At 42.8% G+C, this 14906-nt stretch overlaps 1 protein-coding gene across 4 annotated transcripts in view; it reads left to right on the plus strand.

The window, feature by feature from the left end:
- LOC134356647 (kelch domain-containing protein 8B-like) overlaps nucleotides 1–14906 on the plus strand; it is a 163548-nt gene that overhangs the window by 141422 nt on the left and 7220 nt on the right. The window lies entirely within an intron of this gene.

A 14906-nucleotide genomic window follows, 5' to 3' on the forward strand; every position in this document is an offset into this window, starting at 1 on the left:
CGCTGCTTCCTGCACGCATGCAGAACTCGTTGACTTTATTAACTTTGCCTCCAACTTTCACCCTGCCCTCAAGTTTACCTGGTCCATTTCCGACACCTCCCTCCCCTTTCTAGATCTTTCTGTCTCTGTCTCTGGAGACAGCTTATCCACTGATGTCTACTATAAGCCTACTGACTCTCACAGCTATCTGGACTATTCCTCTTCTCACCCTGTCTCTTGCAAAAACGCCATCCCCTTCTCGCAATTCCTCCGTCTCCGCCGCATCTGCTCTCAGGATGAGGCTTTTCATTCTAGGACGAGGGAGATGTCTTCATTTTTTAAAGAAAGGGGCTTCCCTTCCTCCACTATCAACTCTGCTCTTAAACGCATCTCCCCCATTTCACGTACATCTGCTCTCACTCCATCCTCCCACCACCCCACTAGGAATAGGGTTCCCCTGGTCCTCACCTACCACCCCACCAGCCTCCGGGTCCAACATATTATTCTCCGTAACTTCCGCCACCTCCAACGGGATCCCACCACTAAGCACATCTTTCCCTCCCCCCCTCTCTCTGCATTCCGCAGGGATCACTCCCTACACAACTCCCTTGTCCATTCATCCCCCCCATCCCTCCCCACTGATCTCCCTCCTGGCACTTATCCGTGTAAGCGGAACAAGTGCTACACATGCCCTTACACTTCCTCCCTTACCACCATTCAGGGCCCCAAACAGTCCTTCCAGGTGAGGCATCACTTCACCTGTGAGTCGACTGGGGTGATATACTGCGTCCGGTGCTCCCGATGTGGCCTTTTATACATTGGTGAGACCCGACGCAGACTGGGAGACCGCTTTGCTGAACATCTACGCTCTGTCCGCCAGAGAGGGCAGGATCTCCCAGTGGCCACACATTTTGATTCCGTGTCCCGTTCCCATTCTGACATGTCTATCCACGGCCTCCTCTACTGTAAAGATGAAGCCACACTCAGGTTGGAGGAACAACACCTTATATTCCGTCTGGGTAGCCTCCAACCTGATGGCATGAACATTGACTTCTCTAACTTCCGCTAGGCCCCACCTCCCCCTCGTACCCCATCTGTTACTCATTTTTATGCACACATTCTTTCTCTCACTCTCCTTTTTCTCCCTCTGTCCCTCTGAATATACCTCTTGCCCATCCTCTGGGTCACCCCCCCCCGTCTTTCTTCCCGGACCTCCTGTCCCATAATCCTCTCGTATCCCCTTTTGCCTATCACCTGTCCAGCTCTCGGCTCTATCCCTCCCCCTCCTGTCTTCTCCTATCATTTTGCATCTCCCCCTCCCCCTCCAGCTTTCAAATCCCTTACTCACTCTTCCTTCAGTTAGTCCTGACGAAGGGTCTCGGCCTGAAACGTCGACTGCGCCTCTTCCTATTATCTGAATGGTGGCCGATTAGGAAAAGGGGAGGTGCAATGAGACCTAGGTGTCATTATACACCAGTCATTGAAAGTGGGCATGCAGGTACAGCAGGCGGTGAAAAAGGCAAATGGTATGCTGGCATTTATAGCGAGAGGATTCGAGTACAGGAGCAGGGAGGTACTACTGCAGTTGTACAAGGCCTTGGTGAGACCACACCTGGAGTATTGTGTGCAGTTTTGGTCCCCTAATCTGAGGAAAGACATCTTTGCCATAGAGGGAGTACAAAGAAGGTTCACCAGATTGATTCCTGGGATGGCAGGACTTTCATATGAAGAAAGACTGGATGAACTGGGCTTGTACTCGTTGGAATTTAGAAGATTGAGGGGGAATCTGATTGAAATGTATAAGATCCTAAAGGGATTGGACAGGCTAGATGCAGGAAGATTGTTCCCGATGTTGGGGAAGTCCAGAACGAGGGGTCACAATTTGAGGATAGAGGGGAAGCCTTTTAGGACTGAGATTAGGAAAAACTTCTTCACACAGAGAGTGGTGAATCTGTGGAATTCTCTGCCACAGGAAGCTGTTGAGGCCAGTTCATTGGCTATATTCAAGAGGGAGTTAGATATGGCCCTTGTGGCTACGGGGGTCAGGGGGTATGGAGGGAAGGCTGGGGCGGGGTTCTGAGTTGGATGATTAGCCATGATCATAATAAATGGTGGTGCAGGCTCGAAGGGCCGAATGGCCTACTCCTGCACCTATTTTCTATGTTTTCTATGTTTCTATGTTTATAACTACATCGATATGTTGGGACCAGGTTAGATCCTCAGAGATCTTGACACTCAGGAACTTGAAACTGCTCACTCTCTCCACTTCTGATCCCTCTATGAGGATTGGTATGTGTTCCTTCGTCTTACCCTTCCTGAAGTCCACAATCAGCTCTTTCATCTTACTGACGTTGAGTGCCAGGTTGTTGCTGTGGCACCATTTCACTAGTTGGCATATCTCACTCCTGTACACCCTCTCATCACCACCTGAGATTCTACCAACAATGGTTGTATTGTCAGCAAATTTATAGATGGTATTTGAGCTATGCCTAGCCACACAGTCATGTGTATATAGAGAGTAGAGCAGTGGGCTAAGCACACACCCCTGAGGTGCGCCAGTGTTGATCGTCAGTGAGGAGGAGATATTATCACCAATCCACACAGACTGTGGTCTTCTGGTTAGGAAGTTGAGGATTCAATTGCAAAGGGAGGTACAGAGGCCCAGGTTCTGCAATCAAGCAGGATTGTGGGAATGATGGTATTAAATGCAGAGCTATAGTCGATGAACAGCATCTTGACATAGGTGTTTGTGTTGTCCAGGTGGTCTAAAGCCATGTGGAGAGCCATTGAAATTGCGTCTGCCATTGACCTGTTGTGGAAATAGGCAAATTGCAATGGGTGCAGGTCCTTGCTGATGCAGGATTTCAGCCTAGTCATAACCAACCTCTCAAAGCATTTCATCACTGTCGATGTGAGTGCTACCTGGTGATAGTCATTAAGGCAGCCCACATTATTCTTCTTAGGCATTGGTATAATTGTTGCTTTTCTGAGGCAAGTAGGCAATGTGTGCTGAATATTATGATGTCTGCTTTTACAGCTGCTGACTAAGCATTCCATCATGGCTGCATTAAAAAATTTCCAAGATTTTTGCTTCCAATTTCTATCTGAGAATCCATTCTTGGCTTTATTCCTCTCTGTGAAGTAGAACCTTCTGTTTTCAGCCTTGCGTGCATCTATTAGCAGTTCAAATCTATGCCATTGCCCTACTTTGATAACTTAAGTAATATTTCAGATTAATTTATTTCATATTCTTATCTATCATGTACTGTATGTCTCTGAAAACATTAGGTGTTTTCATTACAGGCTAAGAATCTTCCTTTCTCTCCAGTCTCTTTCCATAACGTCAATCTTAACCTCCAGGTTCCAGTTTACAGTTCTTCACTGTTTGTAAAGCTTGAATATTTACTTTAGAGTTAGTAATTCAACATGGAAACATACTCTTTGGCCCAACTAACCCATGCCAACTTCAGCATGCTCTCTGCTTGTTGCATTTGCCTATGTTCTTCTCATAACCCACTAAGCCCCTCTCCTCCATGTACCTAACCGAATGCCTCTTAAATGTTGCAATTGTACCCACCTCTGACAGCTCATTCCAGTATACATTGCCTTTAGCATAAAGAAGTTACCACCGCTCTTAAATCTCTCTCTTCTTTTACCTTGCCCTCTTGTTTTGGAGCCCCCAACACTGGGGAAACAACAATGGTCTTTCAACTGATCCATGTTCCTGATGATTTTATAAACTCTCAGTGAGGTCATCCGTCATTCTCCTGCAGTCAGTGTGGCTGACCTTTCCCTACAACTCAGGCCTTCTAGTCCAGGCAGCATCCTCGTAAATCTCTTCTGTACTACCTTCAGCTTGATCATGTCCTTCCTTTAACAGGGTCACCAAAACTGTACACAACACAGTTCCAGGAAGGCCTCTCCTAAACTCAATGACCCAAATGAAAACCAGCATATGAAATCGCTTCTTCACCACCCTGTCTACTTGTGCAGTAGCTTTAAACAAACTGTGCATGTGTGATCTTGGATGCCTGTGTTCTGCAACACCTGACAGTGCTCTGGAGAGACATTTTTAATATTATCTCAAAGGTATTGATTATAGATATCTCTCCTCATCCTATCACTGCTGTCTTTGGATTACCTAAAATTTCCAGTAATCTTTCCCCTTCAGCCCGTAGAATGATTGGATTTCTCACTTTAATGGCGAAAAGATGTATCTTACAACATTGGAAAGAGCTTAATGCTCCAACTACCTTTTTTTTGGTTTTCCCAGACGATATTATGCTTAAATTTGGAGAAAATTAGAAGTAATCTTTATGATTCCTCACTTAAATTTGAACAGACCTGGAGATCTTTTATTCAATATTTTCATTTAATGTAATTTTTTTTCTCTTTTGTTCCATATTTATATTCCCTTCTTGCCTTTTTCTTAACTGTTTTTAATGGAGGTCGGGTTTCAGGACGTGATTTTAAGTTCTTTAACTCTACCTGTTGCCAAGTTAGCCCATTGCTTTGCTTTGCTTTTAGTTTAGTTGCACAGTGGGTTTTTTTTGGGGGGTCTTTTTTTGGTTTTTTTTTTCCTTTTCTCTATTCATATATATATATATATAAATCAGTATACTATTATTTTACCATATTATTTTATGTTTAAATTGCACTGTTTGTATCAATTTTTTCTTCTGTATTAATATCTCCTGTAATTTCTAACAGTGTATTAGTGCCTTTATGGTTTACCCTTTGTATACTTATTCAATAAAAAGATTTAAAAAGAAAGAAAGAAAGACAGTGCGACAGTGCTCTGCCAGTAACTGACCCTGGTTTGACTGAAAAGTGCCAGAAGAGGGCCAGTAACATCATGAAGGATTTCACCCACTCTGCTCATGGACCCATCAGGAAGGAGGCTACATGGTGTTACAAGAATCACCCCTTGCAATAATGATCAGGGAAGCACAGAGAGAATTTGTAATTACTGATAATTACCTTTATTGTCTCAACATACAAACACGTGAACTTACACAACCAAATACCTGTGTGGACACCTACTAAGTTTCCCTGACCTTTCATGAACAGAGAATGTAACACCGGTTAAAAAGGAGTTTCTGCTGCTGGCCACATGTTCCTCGTCATATCGTTTAGAATCCCTTTGTGTCCATGGGGCACCTCATATCCACGATAGCTGGTCTCCTACAGAGTTACCTTCACCAGCATACTTGAAATGTCTGCTTTTATATTCATTTCTTACCAATTCAAGTATTGCAATCCAGTGTCATTTGTTGTAAGTCATGTGTCTTCTGATCTTTAACACCTTTTCATTGGCTCTGCTCCAGGCCAGCATCCATTTATTGTTCTATTTTAACTTCATCAGTCCACAGGACTTGTTGCCAAAATGTATCAGGCTTGTTTAGATGTTTCTTTGAACCTTTTGAATAGAACTTTTTGGCTGCAATGAGCAAAGGTATGTTTGGAGAAAATGGTGCAGAATTTCATGAAAAGAACCCCTCACCAACTGTTAAGCACGGGGGTGGATCGATCATGCTTTGGGCTTGTGTTGCAGCCAGTGGCACGGGGAACATTTCACTGATAGGGGGAAGAATGAATTCAATTAAATACCAGCAAATTCTGGAAACAAACATCACACCGTCTGGAAAAAGCCGAAGATGAAAAGAGGATGGCTTCTACAACAGGATAATGAACCTAAACACACCTCAAAATCCACAATGGACTACCTCAAGAGGTGCAAGCTGTAGGTTTTGCCCTCTGTGCTAAACCATATATATATGTTGTGACTGGGTTAACTATCTGGACACGCCCCTCTGCTGACTGCCCCTGTGGCTCCTCCCACAGACCCCGTATAAAGGTGTTTGTCTTGCCCCTCCCCCTCAGTCTGGGGGCAGACACTCACCATGGAGGTCGTATTGTACAGCGAATAAAAGCCTTTCAGTATTTTACCCAACTTCATTCTTCTGGAGTTATTGAAGGTGCTTCACCCTCACAGTCCCCTGACGTAAACATCATCGAGGATCTGTGGATAGATCCCAAAAGAGCAGTGCATGCAAGACGGCCCAAGAATCTCAAAGAACTAGAAGCCTTTTGCAAGGAAGAATGGGTCGAAAATCCCCCAAACAAGAATTGAAAGACTCTTAGCTGGCTATGAAAATGTTTACAAGCTGTGATACTTGCCAAAAGGGATGTCACTAAGTACTGCCATGCAGGGTGCCCAAACTTTTGCTTCGGGCCCTTTTCCTTTTTTGTTATTTTGAAACTGTAAAGGATGCAAATTAAAAAGTTTTCTTGCTTGAAATATTAAAGACATGTGCCATCTTTAATTTTATGCCTTTTGGAAATCTTTTACTCATTTAGCTACTCACAGTAACAGAACTTTTCACCGGGGTGCCCAAACTTTTGCATTCCACTGCATCAATTGTCAAGTCTGCAAAATTGGGACCATCATGTAAATCAGTTGTTATGTACCAGTGATGATAACATTCCTGTTTCTCCCCATCATTTTCAACTGGTTGATGTGGTACCATCCTCTTCATCTGGAGAAGTCAGCAGCCTGTGTACTGATGGACTTGGACTCGCTTTGTCTATAATTTCATGGGGCCCTGCAAACCTTAGATTTAAACATAAGGTTGGTTTGTGTATTCTAATCATCACTTTCTCCTGGACTTAATTCTATGGGACTGACTTCTGAGTCAAAGTTGGCTTTGCTCTGTTGCATTTTGATTCTTAATTGATGAACTGCCTCTTTCAGTATTTCCACCAATTATTGTACCCACTTTTCTGACACAATCACATTTAATTCGGGTTCTGACAAGTCTAACCCTAACAACTCTGAACAGCCTCTCGTGTCTCTTCTGGTCATGAGTTCATAAGGGGTGTAACCGGCTGATGATACCACTGTATTCCGTATTATCATCAGTACACAAAGCAAAACTGCTTGCCCTGTTTTTCCATGTTGTTGCACAATTTTGGCCATCATATTTTTTAAGGTTTGGTTCATGCTTTCCACAATTCCACTATACTGTGGTCTATAGGGTACATGAAGTCTCTGCTTGATCCCTAAAAGTGCCATGATATCTTGCATTATCTGGGCTGTAAAATGTGTGCCTTGATGCGATTCTATACGCTAATGAAATCCCCAGTGAGTGAAGACCCTTTCAAGTAAAATGTTTCCTGATGCTTTGGACATTTTTTTCTTAATTGGGAAAGCTTCCACCCACTTGGTGAACGGATCTACCATTACAAGATACTTGTACCCTCCTGGGGTGGGTGGCAAAGATCCAACATAATATATCTGCACATTAGTCCAAGAGCTCTCCTGGTATGTCAGAGGCTGCTTTCTTTATATTTCTTTTAATTCTGTTTCTTCTTTCTGCTCTTTGGTTAAATCCATAACCTTAACCTGTTGCTCCCTCTACCTTCCCATCTCCCCAATTTGTGGTTGCCATTCCTACCCATTTAAAGCACCTTGCTTTGCTAACTCATCAGCCTTCTTATTCCCCTCAAGGGATAATTTAGATTGGGCTCTCACCTTTATGAGCCCGTATTCTTCCCCCTTTGCTTCTTCCACAACAGAGCAGAAAATGGGAGGGGCTTCCTATCAGCTGAAACAAATAAACCTTGCTTCCCACAGAGGCAAATGTTCTGTAAGGCTATTACAAACATATATACTATCAGAATGTATGACTGATCCAGGCAGAAAACATTCTGGGTGTGCTAATGACATACCACAGCTGCCATTTCTGCTGCTTGTGCACTCTTGGTGTTGGGTAATTTTAAAGCTACTCTTTACCTTTCCTAGCCATCTTCATCCTCTACATAAATACTGCACCCAGTTCTCCTCTCACCCATCTGTACTGATGAGGAGTCATCTATAAAAATTTAAAATAGGGTTTTTCCTTTGTGTTTTCCCTTTGTTTATGAATTTGTTGAATTAGTTCTTGGGTATTGCTTTCTAATTTCATTTCACCTCCCCCCGCCTTATTATTTTAAATGGTCCCTTGGGATCATTTAATAACCATTATTAGGGCATATAATAGAGCAGAAATTAGTGAGAAGTTAGAGGATTAGGAAGCTTTTAAAGTCCAACAGAAGGCAACTAAAAAAGTCATTAATAAGGTAAAAATTGAATACCAAAGTAAGCTACCTAATAATATTAAAGAGGATGCCAAAAGCTTCGTCAGGTTCATGAAGTATAAAAGAGAGGCAAGAGTGGATATCAGACCACTGGAAAATGACACTGAAGAGCTAGTAATGGGGACCAACAAAATGTTGGACAAACTGAATAAGTATTTTGCATCACTCCTCACTGTGAAAGACTCTAGCAGTATGGTGGAATTTCCAGGTGTCAGGGGCCATGAAGTATGTGAAGTTACCTTAACTATAGAGAAGGTTCTTGGAAAACTGAAAGGTCTGAATGTAAATAAGTAACTTGGACCAGATGGTGTACACCCCAGGGTTCTGAAAGAAGTGGCTGAAGACATTGTGCTTGCATTAATAATGATCTGTCAAAAATCACTAGATTCTGGAATGGTTCTGGAAGACTGGAAAATTGCAAATGTCGCTCCACTCTTTAAGAAGGGAGAGAGGCAGAAGAAAGGAAACTATATACCAGTTAGTCTGACCTCATTGGTTGAGAAGATGTTGGAGTCGATTATTAAGGGTGAGATCTCAGTATACTTGGAGGCACGTGATAAAATAGACAATAGTTAGCATGGTTTCAAAGAATTACAGAGACATTTTCCTCAAGTACTGATCTCTTGGAATTCTTTGAAGAACTAACAAGCAGAATTGACAAAGGAGAATCGGTTGATGTTGTGTACTTGGATTTTCAGAAGGCCTTTGACAAGATGCTACACATGAGGCTGCTTAACAAGCTACGAGCCCATGGTATTACAGTGAAGGTTCTAGCATGGATAAAGCAGTGGCTGATTGGCAGGAGGCAAAGTGTTGAAATAAAGGAGCCTTTTCTGGTTGGCTACTGGTAGCTAGTGGTGTTCCACAGGGGTCTGTGTGACCAATTCATCTTGCATTATATGTCAATGACTTGGATGATGGAATTGATGGCTTTGTTGCAAAGTTTGAAGACAATATGAAGATAGGTGGAGGGCAAGTAGCTTTGAGGCAGTAGAGATGCTACGGAAGGACTCAGACAGGTTAGGAGAATGGGCAAAGAAATGGCCAATGGAATAGTGTCAGGAACTGTACAGTCATGCACTTTGGTAGAAGAAATGACAGGGTCGACTATTTTCTAAGTGAAGTGAAAATACATAAAAAATAGAGGCATAAGGGGGACTTGGGAGACCTTGTGCTGGATTCCATAAAGGTTAATTTGCAAGTTGAGTCTGTGATGAGAAAGGAAAATGCGATGTTAACATTCGTTTTGAGAGGATAGAATATAAAAGCAAGGATGTAAAGCTGAAACTTTGTAAAACACTGGTGAAGGCTTATTTGGACTATTGTGAGCAATTTTGGGCCCCCTATCTTAGAAAGAATGTGCTGAAACTGGAGAGTGTTCATAGAAAGTTCATGAAAATGGTTCCAGGATTGAATGGCTTGTCACATGAAGAGCATTTGATGGCTCTGGGTCTGTATTTACTGGAATTTAGAAGAATGAGGGATGACCTTATTGAGACCTATCGAATGGTGAAAGGCCTTGACAGAGTGGATGGAAAGGATTTTCCCTGTGGTAGGCCTGTTCAAGACCAGAGGACACAAACTCAGAACAGTGGGGCATCCTTTTAGAATGGAGATGTGGAGGAATTTCTTTAGCCAGAGAGTGGCGAATCTGTGGAATTCTTTGCCACAGGCAGCTGTGGAGGCCAAGTTGTAGACCTTGCTGGCCATCTGTATTCTATTCCCTGCCCTAGATGCAGAACAATGAGGGAGCTGATGCTGTGCATGCAATAAGCATTCAGCAAGGTCCTGATTGACTTCAGGTAATTATCCAGAGGCTCCGATCCAATTGCCAACAACTTACAGATTTTTAAATATCTCTGATCGTCAGATGTTTAAAAACAATTGAACATATTTTTTAAAAGAAAATCAAAAACTAACTTAATAAAATAAAACATATTAAAAGCTAACAGGATTATAAGATATAGGATCAGAACTCAACCATGTAGCCCATTGAGTCTGCCCCGCCATTTCATCGTAGCTGACCCATTTCCCTCTCAGCTCCAATCTCTTGCCTTCTCCCCATATCCCTTCATGCTCTCACTAATCAAGAATCTATCAATCTCTACCTTAAATATACCCAATCACTTGGCCTCCACAGTGGCCTGTGGAAATGAATTCCACTGATTCACCACCCTCTGGCTCAAGAAATTCCTCCTCATCTCACGTCCCTGTATGTATGCACTTGTTCAGGCTGTGGACACTTAATGCGCTTTACGCCTGCAAATACCACCTTCCTCATAATAAGCAGATGATCCAAGACCTCACAACTTACTGCCTTTAATCCAATGACCTCTTCTATCATTTTCTGTAACTATTTTAAAACTAATAGAATTGTGGTTCCCAACTGCCAATTCAGTTACTTGCCCTGCCTCGGTCCCCAGCAGAAGCTCACAGTGGAACCCAGCACTGACTACCCACTGAAAACACACAAAATGCTGGAGGAACAGCGACTGTGGAAAAGAGCATGAGTATTAATGGCTATGAGTGAATTGGGGAGAGGGTGCACCAGTAGGGTCATGGTGGAAGGAACTCATCTGCTATCATCAAATGCCCTGGTCATGTCCACTGACCAGTCAAGCACTTGATTAGGGGTGTTGCCATTAAGCGCACTATATAGGGGTAGCATACATTCAGCAGCTCGAGGAATGAAGCAGTGATAGAAATTCACCATACCTAAAAACTGCTGTAGTTTTTTAATATTGTGGTGTGGTGGGAAATCTATAATAGTGACTACTTTTGATGAGAGGGGTTTTCATGCGTTCTGCAGAAATGGAATGGCCAAGAAAGTCAATGCTTGCCAACCTGAACTGGCATTTAGCCAGTTAATAGTCAACCCGTGTTGGCTTAATCACTCAAAAAGTGTGTGGAGATGAGATACGTGTTCAGATTTGGATGCTCTGGTGACAAATATGAATTCCAGGTAAACACAAAGAAAAAGCAAGTCTTTTAATACACAGTCTGTCAGCCATTACAAAGTCTATGCTGCAATTTTTAGCCCAAACTGCATGCGCAGGAACTCAAAGAGGACAAACAGAGTTATCAATACCATTTTGGTAGCCTCTGACCAGGTGCACTTTGGAAAACAATTATCTTCCCAGCTAAATCTGCTGGAAGTTCTGGATAACGATTGGGGTTGGTGGCCTCATTAAGGCGTCGGTAATGACTACGTGGCCAGCAGCCACCATCAGACTTGAGGACCACATGGAGCGTTGAAGCCCAGGGCCTATTTGACTAGTGTACAATACCAAGTCTTATGTTGGCAAACTTAGCCTTTGTGGTTGCCAGCTTTTCAAAGTACAGTCTATACATGCAAGAATTTATACAAATGGTGGGCCATTTGTAGAAACGTGGTGTTCAACCCCATGAATTGTGACTGTAGTTGAAAATGTGGGATTGGTGAGGTTTGGAAATTCGCCCAGAAGTGGAGTAAACTTACGTGGTGGTGTGGTGCATGCGCTTGACAGAGTCGTTGTGGAGAATTTACTGGAAGAGCAGGGTTACAACCCAAAGTCCTTGAGGTCCATAAACCAGCAGTTAAACGTGAGTTTTCAGCAATCGGTATTTGTTGTGTTCAGGAAGGTGTTCTAGTAGGCTCATCCATGGAGTTTCCGAGCAACGCTACCACAAACCAGAACTTGGTGTGGTCCACGGTGATTTCTTGCAGTGAGAATTGGGCCTCAGCTTGTACAAACCAAGTGCCAGCATTTTGCCCCCAAAATTCTGCCAGTTTCAAAGCGACTGTTGGCCGACGTGTTCAGTAACTCTGAAATTGCCCTTGAGCATCTGAAACACCAATGTAGGTTTTCACAAATAACATGACATGAGGTATTTACGTTTAAGTAAAAACAATGACAACTCATTTAAGAAACTGACCACAAAGATGTTAAGTGTAATCTGTGTAGATATGTAATCACTTCAGTCCCGCCTCTTAAAATAAACCCCTGCTGAATGTCAGTGGTTGTGAATTCTGTACATTTCATCAATTACGTTACCCTGTTCTCTCACTCCCTAAACCTGGGTCAGTTATATCACCTCTTCACACCAAAGCCTCAGCTCCTCACTCATATACGGACCAGTCAAACAATTGGCCATTCTGCTTGAGCCTTAACTTTGTTTTTAGCTGCTGTTAATTTGCCAAGCAACTATTAACTAGTAATTTGTAAATATTCTTCATTTAGAGTCCGGTTACGTGAAACTTACCTGAAACTACCACATCTCACCTCTTTTAAACTCTTGTGCCTCAAGTCTTGGCTCCTGTTAAGTGAAACCCACGAGTAGGTCCGGGTCCAACCTTCTTGCATTACTTCTCAGCAACCAGAACCAAAGCTTCTGGTTCGTCTATCTCCCGCTGGGCAACATGGTACCCAGCATAGTGAAATTCCTAATCCACTGCAAGGCCAGGGGTTGCTACGTTTAACTCTCATGCTAAAAATAGTTGTTAAATTAGATTAAAAAGATTTTAAAAGAATTGCAGAGATTGAAAAGATGGCAGAAATTAAAAATTCAGTAACTTCACCAAGGACACAGTGTAGATTAGCAGTGATTTTGGTTAATATCCTTGGATATTATGTTAGGGTGTTTTCAAGAGGGTGAACCCTTGTAACATGGAAGGCCCCAATGGAGTACCTAGTAAGGCTCTGAAAACTTGTGCCAACCAACTAGCGGGAGTATTCAAGGACATTTTCAACCTCTCACTGCTACGGGCAGAAGTTCCCACATGCTTCAAAAAGGCAACAATTATACCAGTGCTTAAGAAGAATAATGTGAGCTGTCTTAATGACTATCGCCCGGTGGCACTCACATCTACAGTGATGAAATGTTTTGAGAGGTTGGTCGTGACTAGACTGAACTCCTGCCTCAGCAAGGACCTGCACCCATTGCAGTTTGCCTATCACCACAACAGGTCAACTGCAAATGTATTCTCAGTGGCTCTCCACACGGCTTTAGACCACCTGGACAACACAAACACCTACATCAGGATGCTGTTCATCGACTATAGCTCAGCATTTAATACCATCATTCCCACAATCCTGATTGAGAAGTTGCAGAGCCTGGGCCTCTGTACCTCCCTCTGCAACTGGATCCTTGACTTGCTAACCGGAAGACCACAATCTGTGTGGATTGGTGATAACATCTCCTCCTTGCTGACGATCAACGCTGGTGCACCTCAGGGGTGTGTGCTTATCCCACTGCTCTACTCTCTATATACACATGACTGTGTGGGTAGGCATAGCTCAAATACATCTATAAATTTGCTGACGATACAACCATTGTTGGTAGAATTTCAGGTGGTGATGAGAGGGCCTACAGGAGTGAGATTTGCCAACTAGTGAAATGGTGCCACAGCAACAACCTGGCACTCAACGTCAGTAAGACGAAAGAGCTGATTATAGACTTCAGGAAGGATAAGACAAAGAAGCACATACCAATCCTCATAGAGGGATCAGAAGTGGAGAGAGTGAGCAGCTTCAAGTTTTTGGGTGTGAAGCTCTCTGAGGATCTAACCTGGTCCAAACTGATCAACGCAGCTATAAAGAAGGCAAGACAGCAGCTATACTTCATTAGGAGTTTGAAGAGATTTGGTATGTTAACAAAAACACTCAAAAACTTCTATAGTTGTACCGTGGAGAGCATTCTGACAGGCTGTGTCACTGTCTGGTATGGAGAGGCTACAGCACAGGACAGAAAGAAGCTGCAGAGAGTCATAAACTTAGTCGGCTCCATCTTGGGTTCTAGCCTATAAAGAACCCAGGCTATCTTCAGGGAGCGGTGTCTCAGAAAGGCTGCGCCAATTATTAAGGACCCCAGCACCCAGGACATGCCCTTTTCTCACTGTTACTATCAGGTAGGAGGTACAGAAGCCTGAAGGCACACACTCAGCCATTCAGGAACATCTTCCCCTCTGCCATCCGATTCCTAAATGGACTTTGAACCCATGAACACTATCTCACTTTTTTTAACAAGTATTATTTCTGTTAATTTGCATGATTTTTAATCTATTCAACATATGCATACTATAATTAATTTATTTGTCATTAGTATTTTTCCTTTTCTTCTATATTATGTATTACATTGAACTGCTGTTGCTAAGTTAACAAATTTCACGACACGTCCCAGTGATAATAAACCTGATTCCGATTCTGGTTCTTTGCCTTGAAAGTGTGCCTCCGATAACTGGATTAATGTGACAATGATACAACTTAAAGATGAAACAGAAAGTGAATATAAAGACTTCACAGTTTATAATTCCTTATTGTGATACCATTTTAAGTAAAATAACTTCAAGCCGAAATTGAGTAAGGTTAGTCTAACACATTGTAATTAATCACTTATTTCTCTGAATTGCTTTTCCCTAGTCAATGTGTTAAAATGGCCTGCTTATCACACAGTAGAAAAGAAAGGTCAGCATTGATGTTGGATTCCTAAGTGAACCTTTTTATATACTGTATATGGGATAGCGATTTATAGGGCATTGGTCAGACTGCACTTGGAATAGTGTGAGCAGTATTGGGCCATCTAAGATCTAAGAGATAATCTGCTGGCATTGGTGTGCATCCAGAGGTTGTTGACAAGAATTGTCTTGGGAATGGAAGTGTTAGTTTATGATAAGCGTTTGATAGCTCTGGGCCTGAATTCAGTGGAGTTCAGAAGAATGAAGGGGGATTTCACTTACACCGATTGAATATTGAAAGGCCTAACTAGAAAGGGTGTGGAGACAATGTGGGGGAGGGGAGGCTGGCAGCGGT

This window comes from Mobula hypostoma, chromosome 15, assembly GCF_963921235.1.
Source record: "Mobula hypostoma chromosome 15, sMobHyp1.1, whole genome shotgun sequence".
Taxonomy (NCBI): Eukaryota; Metazoa; Chordata; class Chondrichthyes; order Myliobatiformes; family Myliobatidae; genus Mobula; species Mobula hypostoma.